This window comes from Ambystoma mexicanum, chromosome 1q, assembly GCF_040938575.1.
Source record: "Ambystoma mexicanum isolate Mex_15411 chromosome 1q, UKY_AmexF1_1, whole genome shotgun sequence".
Classification (NCBI taxonomy): Eukaryota; Metazoa; Chordata; class Amphibia; order Caudata; family Ambystomatidae; genus Ambystoma; species Ambystoma mexicanum.
The window spans coordinates 223,498,168-223,505,027 of record NC_090922.1 but is presented as its reverse complement, the minus strand read 5'-3'; the positions used below and the strand labels follow the sequence as shown (position 1 = coordinate 223,505,027).

Here is a 6,860-nt window from a genome sequence, read left to right as displayed (position 1 = left end):
TTTGTGGTCCTATAACTGCCAGTGATGTCACTTCCTGTATTTGCCCTCCCCTCCCCCCGGAAATTCATAAGCCGGCTCCCCTGCTCATTGGTCATCTACAGGGCATGACCTGCCCTCCATGTTGTATTGGGGCGTCCCCCTTGCATTGACTTTGAACTGTATTTGGATTTGTTATTCAAACTTTTTTGTTTGTAAAAGTTTTTTCTTTGCTGCTGTGGTTTCAGAAGTAAAGATTGTAATGCATAATACTCTCCTCCTTGTCTTTAATAGAATCTACACCCCCTTCTCACTGTTAGTGAGGGGAGTAGCCATTATGACTTTCTGTAATGTATACATGGAAAATCGGAATTGAGCACCCCATTCAGATATCCCCACTTCATAACCGGACGTCCAGCTTTCTGTATCAATAAACTGTCTGTGACTCTCATACTCTGAGGGAATCCCGTGTGCCCGTTCGTCGAAGCACTCGTAAGCACGAGGCAATGTGAAGCATACATTGAATCGAACGTAACGTGTAACTCACGTGACAAAGACTAATTACTAGGCCCGTTCCTCTAATAGGCAGTAGTAGGTAATTCGGTTTTAGGGATGCGGCTTTGGGGAGGTCTTAGATCCTGGGGTGCTGAGGCGGACATGGTGGTGGGCGTCGTCATGCGGTCCATGTGCTTATGGGGGCGGGGGTCTCGATGGTGTGTATCTCGGTTGGGCAAAGGCACGATCGTGGGGTGATGAGTGTTGGAGTGTCAGGGTGTTAACCAAGGGGTACGCGTGCCCCTCAACCCACCGTAACCGTAAGGGGTTAAAGAAGCTAACTGGCGGAGGAGCGGGGTCTTGTGGGACGGCTTTGTTGTGGCCGCCCCTCCCCCACAGTTAAAGCGGTGCTTTGTGGGAGCTGAGGGGCTACGTGAGGTTCAGCATGTGTATCAGGGCGTGAGGTGAGAGAGCAGGAGATAGTACGGGCAGTGGATGAGGCGCGTGTATCGTGTAGTACAAGGAATTGCAGAGGTGAGTCTGTGTAATAAGGGAGTTTGACTTGAGCAATATCTGAAGGGTGCGTGCGGAAGCGAAGATAACAGCAGGAAAGTGCAAGAAGTGAAAGAGTCCTTTACGCACGGACTGTGTTTAAAGGTGGTGTGCACAAGAGTTCTGTTTATTTTGGTTCGTTGTCTGTGTCTATGCAAAGGCTGTAGATTTGTTAGGGTTCAGGAGTTGTGTGTGGCAGGGCTAATGCTGTCTTTGTGTGTGCAGGTAGGTAAACTTGCGTGCACACTTAAGGGCATTTTTTGTGTGTTCGCCCAGAAACGTACGTGCATTGGTGCTGTGTGGGTTCATTTATAGGTGTGCTCGAGCCGTGCGACTCCGCGGGGTCGTGTACTTGTGTCTGCAGGAACGGTGTAAGGGCAATGGTAAAAGGTCTAGTGTACAGAACGGTGGATGTGTGCACATGAGCTGCATATGCGTGCTCATGAGCAGTGGCCGGTGTGGTTTTCTATAATTTAAATGTATGCATGCGATTCATAAAGTGCATTTCTCGATGGAAAACATCGGTTTGCTGAACATAAGAGATACACCGAGGGAGTTAAAGGTAGTTTGTGGGGATAGCGTAGGTGGGTAAAAGGCGACGGGGTTTGAGCTAAGTGGAACGATGGGTGACCTGTTCTTTTTGAAGTGTAGAATGGAGGAGGCTAGTTGTGGGTGCACTATGATACAGTGTAGCTTACCACATTACACAAGCATAGCACATGCATAAACATATCGCCACACCAGTCTAATCTGCGTAGATAAATTGTGCTCTATACATGGTGTGTTTAGCAGGAAAGTGTGTTCAAGTAAGGATGTTTTTTGTTAAAGTGTAGATGCATGCCTGCAGAGTCAATTGTTGGGTTGGTGCGTTTGTGTATCTGCTGTGTCTGGGTGTCTGATGCAAGGTGGTTGTGTGGAAGGCTCTGCGTGGGGAACGGGGGTATGTTTCCACTCATGCCGTCAACATCTGAAAAGTGCAATCATCTGCACCCACAGCAAAAATAAACTGCTCTTTTGTTCGAGTCGAGTGACAATATTTCCCACTCCACAGCTTCATCTCTGCCAGTGACACACTGCGAGCCTTTCCCGAGTCAGAGATTACTGCAACCCGTCGCAAGTCTTGCAGCCACTTATGTGTCTGTCTCTCATACAGTGCCTGACACTGCTTAGTTTGCCTTGCAACACAAGAATCCCACTGTTGGTACAGTCGTGTACTAACTGTAAGGTACACGTTGTAGTTCTAGCTGCAGAATTGCTGTAGTCCTGCACTCGCCTACTGTGGAGGTGGTGTTCCTCGTGCAGCGGTAGAGGTGCTGCGTATGTAGAGGGGCGAGGTGGGGCGTTGTATGGATGTAAACTAAGCAGTGGTGGAAATGGAAAAATGTGGTGGGGATCCCTCAAGGTCCAGGTGGGGGCGAGGTTTGGGGGGTGGTGCCCGAGGAGGCGGGGTTGGGGCGGAGCTGGCAGTTGACCGCTGATCAAAGGAAATGTCCAAAATAATAGTTTAAAACAGCGCAATTTCTTTATATCAATTCCACTATAAACCACTTCCATGGCACTGGTGATGCATTATTTCACTGTGCGGATAATAGTTTTGACCAGTATTGCTGAGTAAATATTATTTAAAATGCACAATTTGCATCCCATTTTTTTAAATTCCCCATTGGGTACTATTCAAACGGGGTGATTTCTTTTCGCCAGAAGCAACGTTTTATTTTACTTGAACTGCATCCGCACAGCTCCTGCAGCTCCCCTCTGAAAGCAGTTGGGTGGCTGCATGGTGTGTAATTGTTGCCCTGTTAATAGGGCTATTTATGTATTCAATTGCAATGTTTGTGGTTACCTGTATATTTATTTATGCAAGGTTTGTTGGATACAAGTATCGACAAACCTTGCATAAATAAACCGGGTCCTGGCTGAGGACTGTAACTTCCACTGGTGACCCCCTCGCCCTGGGTCATCAGGGGAAGTTAGTTTGCTTGTCCTGCGCTGTGACCTGAATCAAAGTCCTGTAGGAGGTTGAAGCAGCTCATTGCGTGCGTTTTTTTTTTGTTCAAAACATTTTTTCCTTATAACCCAGCACAGAGCATGGGTTTGGGGTTTCTGGTGGCTGACTCTGGCCGGATCCCCAGATCCCACATGAGAGCTGGCCCAATGACCAGCACTGACACTAAACAGGACTCCGTTGGAGAAAGCGAGCATAATATCGCTAGATACATTACTGCCCAAATGGTGGCGGAGCTGTCCAGCAATGCGGGTTCATAAAGGATATTGTACTAACTGGTTTATTGTTTTCAGGTTATGCCTTTGTAACAGCTGTCCAGTCTGGTTGAATCTAATGTTATAGCTCCAAGCTTATGCTTTACTTACCCTCAGTCCTTGCCTTGCTCTCCCGTCCACAGCAGCAGTGCATGGAGTTTCTTTCAATTAATGACAATTTCTAACAAAAGGAAATACTTAATTAGAACTCCAGAGAAATACTGTGGTAATGTTTTAGCTGCAGGGGTGTGGACGTTTTGACAAAACGGTCTGTCCAGGGACAAGATGTTAGCAAAACCTACTTGTCCTGCCATATTTCACATATACATATGGTGCACAGACACATTTTGTAGCAGATGGTTAGGAGTACACAAATAAATTGTAATTTCTATTATTATTTTAATGTATTTTTAGTTCATAGAACTTTTCACATTACTTTATATCAAACTTTTACATACATTTAAATATACATACGTTCAAATAATGAAGCATACAAGAGCATACAAAATCTTAAAAAAATAGTGAATGTGACAATAAGGGGGAGAACAAGCAGCGATAAAACATGAGCGCGATTTAAAATATGAATGAATATCACGATGTGCCAAGAATGAATATCACGATGTGCCAACTAATACCTTCATTTAATAATGATTCCACCTTTAGCCATACACAATGAAGTGCTATGTGCAAAGATGTATTCGAGGTGTTCCGGCAGTAGCCCCAAAATGCGTCATCCTTGATGCTTTCGTAATTACTCACAAAGGAGCCCAGTAAGGTCATATAGAGGGGACCATTTAATCAACTTTCAGTTAAGGTATGGCGTGCAGTCTCCACTTTACCCATAACTTTACAAATACGACGCATACTCTCTCCGTTGCTTGCGTGGAAGATTCCTACATTTGATGGCACACATAATTTGTTCAGCAGTAACTGAAAGATGAATCTGCGCAAAGCAAGCGGCTGAAGAACATAACGTGGCCATGGGGTACTTTTGTAGAGGTGGGTTAGGAATTTGAGTTCTTTATAACTACTCATTTGTTCCATGTGAACATAGTTTTGAACCTGGTCCCACCTCTCCAATTTCAACACATTATTTGTTCCATGTGAACGTAGTTTTGAACCCAGTCCCACCTCTCCAATTTCAACACATTATTTCTGTAAAGTGTAATAATCAGATCCCCGATCAGGTTTTCAAGCTGTGGTCTCGAATATATCAACTGCGCATATTTATCACCCGTCCCTGTATTGATTCCTAGTAATTTCAACAATGGGCAAGTGGGTCCGGACTTGGATTTAATAAAGAGGAGACACCTCCTTTTTAATGCAAAAGTGAGTAAGGAGGTAAGTCCCAACTCATGTCTTATTGCTTCATTTGGGTTGCTTGGGCCCAAGCCTAATGCCTGCTGCCAAAATGTTCCCTCATTTACCGTCCTCCATCTAAAGTCGCACATACTCGAGGCCTCCAGCCTGTGTAGAATAACGGCACAACGCAAATAACTCCTTTTAAGCTATGTCCTGAATGATCTTTACAGTATTTTCCTATCATTATTAATGCTACAGCTTTTCTACGTTCCTCGGTAATAACGGCCATATAGTCGCCTTTTGTGAATAGAATTGGGAATAGTGATTTGCTTATATGCATAGTGCATTATTTAGCTTTATCAAAGTTTATTCATAGGCCATTTATTTTGGCATACATCTGCAATTCTTGCAATGATAATTTAATCCCTGCGAATGTCTGGTTGCACAGAATCTGATCATCCGCATATGTGATACAGGGAGTACTCACAATCTTAGGGGGGCAGTTGTCTATCTTCCCTAATACCGTTGAGAGGTCTGCCATGTAAATGTTAAACAGAAGGGGAGGCACCACGCTGCCTTGCTTAACCTTACTAGATGTTTTGATGGGCTATGTGATGGCTCCCCTGCTTTCGAGCCTAACTTGCACTGAAGTGTTTTTGTAAAAGCCATATACTGCTCTCAAGATAGCATCGGGCAACAATTTCTCGCCATTTTGACCCATAGTTGATCTCTAATAACAGTATCAAACACTGCACTGAAATCAACCATAGCTACATGCAGGTATGTGGAGCCTTTAACTTTAGTGTGCTGAATTAGGTTATCCGTGAGTCTAATACAACGTATTGTACTTGGTCTGAATCCCATTTGAAAATTATCGAGCAAGTTAATGGTAGTCACCCACTTGGTGAGCTCGTCTAATACTAGAGATGCAAAAGTCCTGATGTATCTAACATTGCAAGAAGCCTATAATTTGATGGTTCAGTAAGTTTACAATTTTTTATTGATCGGGACTAACGGTGGCCTACGCCATGATTCCGGGATATATCCACAACTACGCACTTTTGTGAATAATACACAATAATTTTGCACAATCTTCAGGGGACTGTTTAAGTACCACATTGGCAAGCCAGTTGGGTCCTGGTGATCTGGAATTTTGTAATGTGACTTTTTTCTTTTTCGGGGATGTCCTTGAGGTCAAAGCTTCGGTTATCTCTTACAGGATTATCCTTACTAAAAAAAGGTATTCCTAATCTGGTTCCCCATTCATTCTTACCAATGGTGCAGCTCACTAATTTGTCTTTGTTTTTTGCGCTACTTAACAATTTCCAAATTTTTCATGTGTCTTTAATTGTGGATCAGGCTAGTCGTTTTTGCCCCTGACCACTCCTGCCAGAGAGTTTCTGCCACTTCACCCAGCTCCTGTTTCACTTTTATTATCTTAAGATCGTGATGGGGATCTTTTTTATTTTACATACTTCGCATTGCTCTCTTTGCATCCCTAAAGTGTGCATCATACTGGTGATTAGTCTTTTTATCATTAAAAACAAAGGTATTACCGACTGCAATGCCTGCTTTTTTACATTTCTTTTAATCCAGGCTTCAATCTCATCTGGAGCTAGAACTTTTTAAATATCAGTTTTAATTCCGTACTTGTTGTGATGTACCTTCGGGCAGCTTCTATGCTCTTTGATGTCGAAGAAAGCCTACTAACTCCAGAATTTACCATCCTAGCACTGATTCCTTTATGTATGGTGGTTCATTGATGTTAATTATGGTGATACTAGATTTAGTATTAGGAAAGTTGGCTTTTACTGCAAGCACAAATGGGTCCTCCGGGTTAATATCAATCTTTGTTGCAGTAATGTAATTTCTTGCGCCAATAACCAATCCCCGAAGGGCTGCCCCCCTTTCCCTTTTCTTTTTTTAGCCAAAGTTTGAAATTAATTGGTAACCATCCATATTGACTTCAGTCGCGAGCCAAAGTTCCTGCAGTAAAAAAATAAATTTCTTACAACCACGTCAGCCATCCATCGTTGGATAATACATGTGCAAAACCTCTGCTGTTCAAGAGCATAAAGTCCAAGTTCAATTATTTGTGATGCGTTTTAGAAGGTCCGAGTCATACACGTTTTTAAAATAACAAAAAGGTGCTCGTAGTATAGTCGAATCTTCTTCTTTTCTCCCAGATTTATTTCCCATGGATTTTACATAATCCATAGATACCTACATCAGATAGGGATGGTTGTTTAGAATCAAATATAACAGTTGTATCTTTG

The 6,860-nt window shown here is 43.2% G+C and overlaps 1 protein-coding gene across 3 annotated transcripts in view; it reads left to right on the top strand.

Annotated features, from left to right (window-relative positions):
* The first annotated feature begins 611 nt into the window (after positions 1–611).
* LOC138526856 (uncharacterized protein ZSWIM9-like) overlaps positions 612–6,860 on the top strand; it is a 115,842-nt gene continuing 109,593 nt past the window's right edge. The window contains exon 1 of one of the 3 annotated variants that reach the window (XM_069637616.1): positions 612–689. The gene's annotated coding sequence lies outside the window, so the exon portion shown is untranslated. Of the gene's footprint in view, positions 690–833; positions 1,006–6,860 lie in introns of those variants that run through there. The other 2 variants (XM_069637627.1, XM_069637609.1) reach the window with 2 other exon arrangements.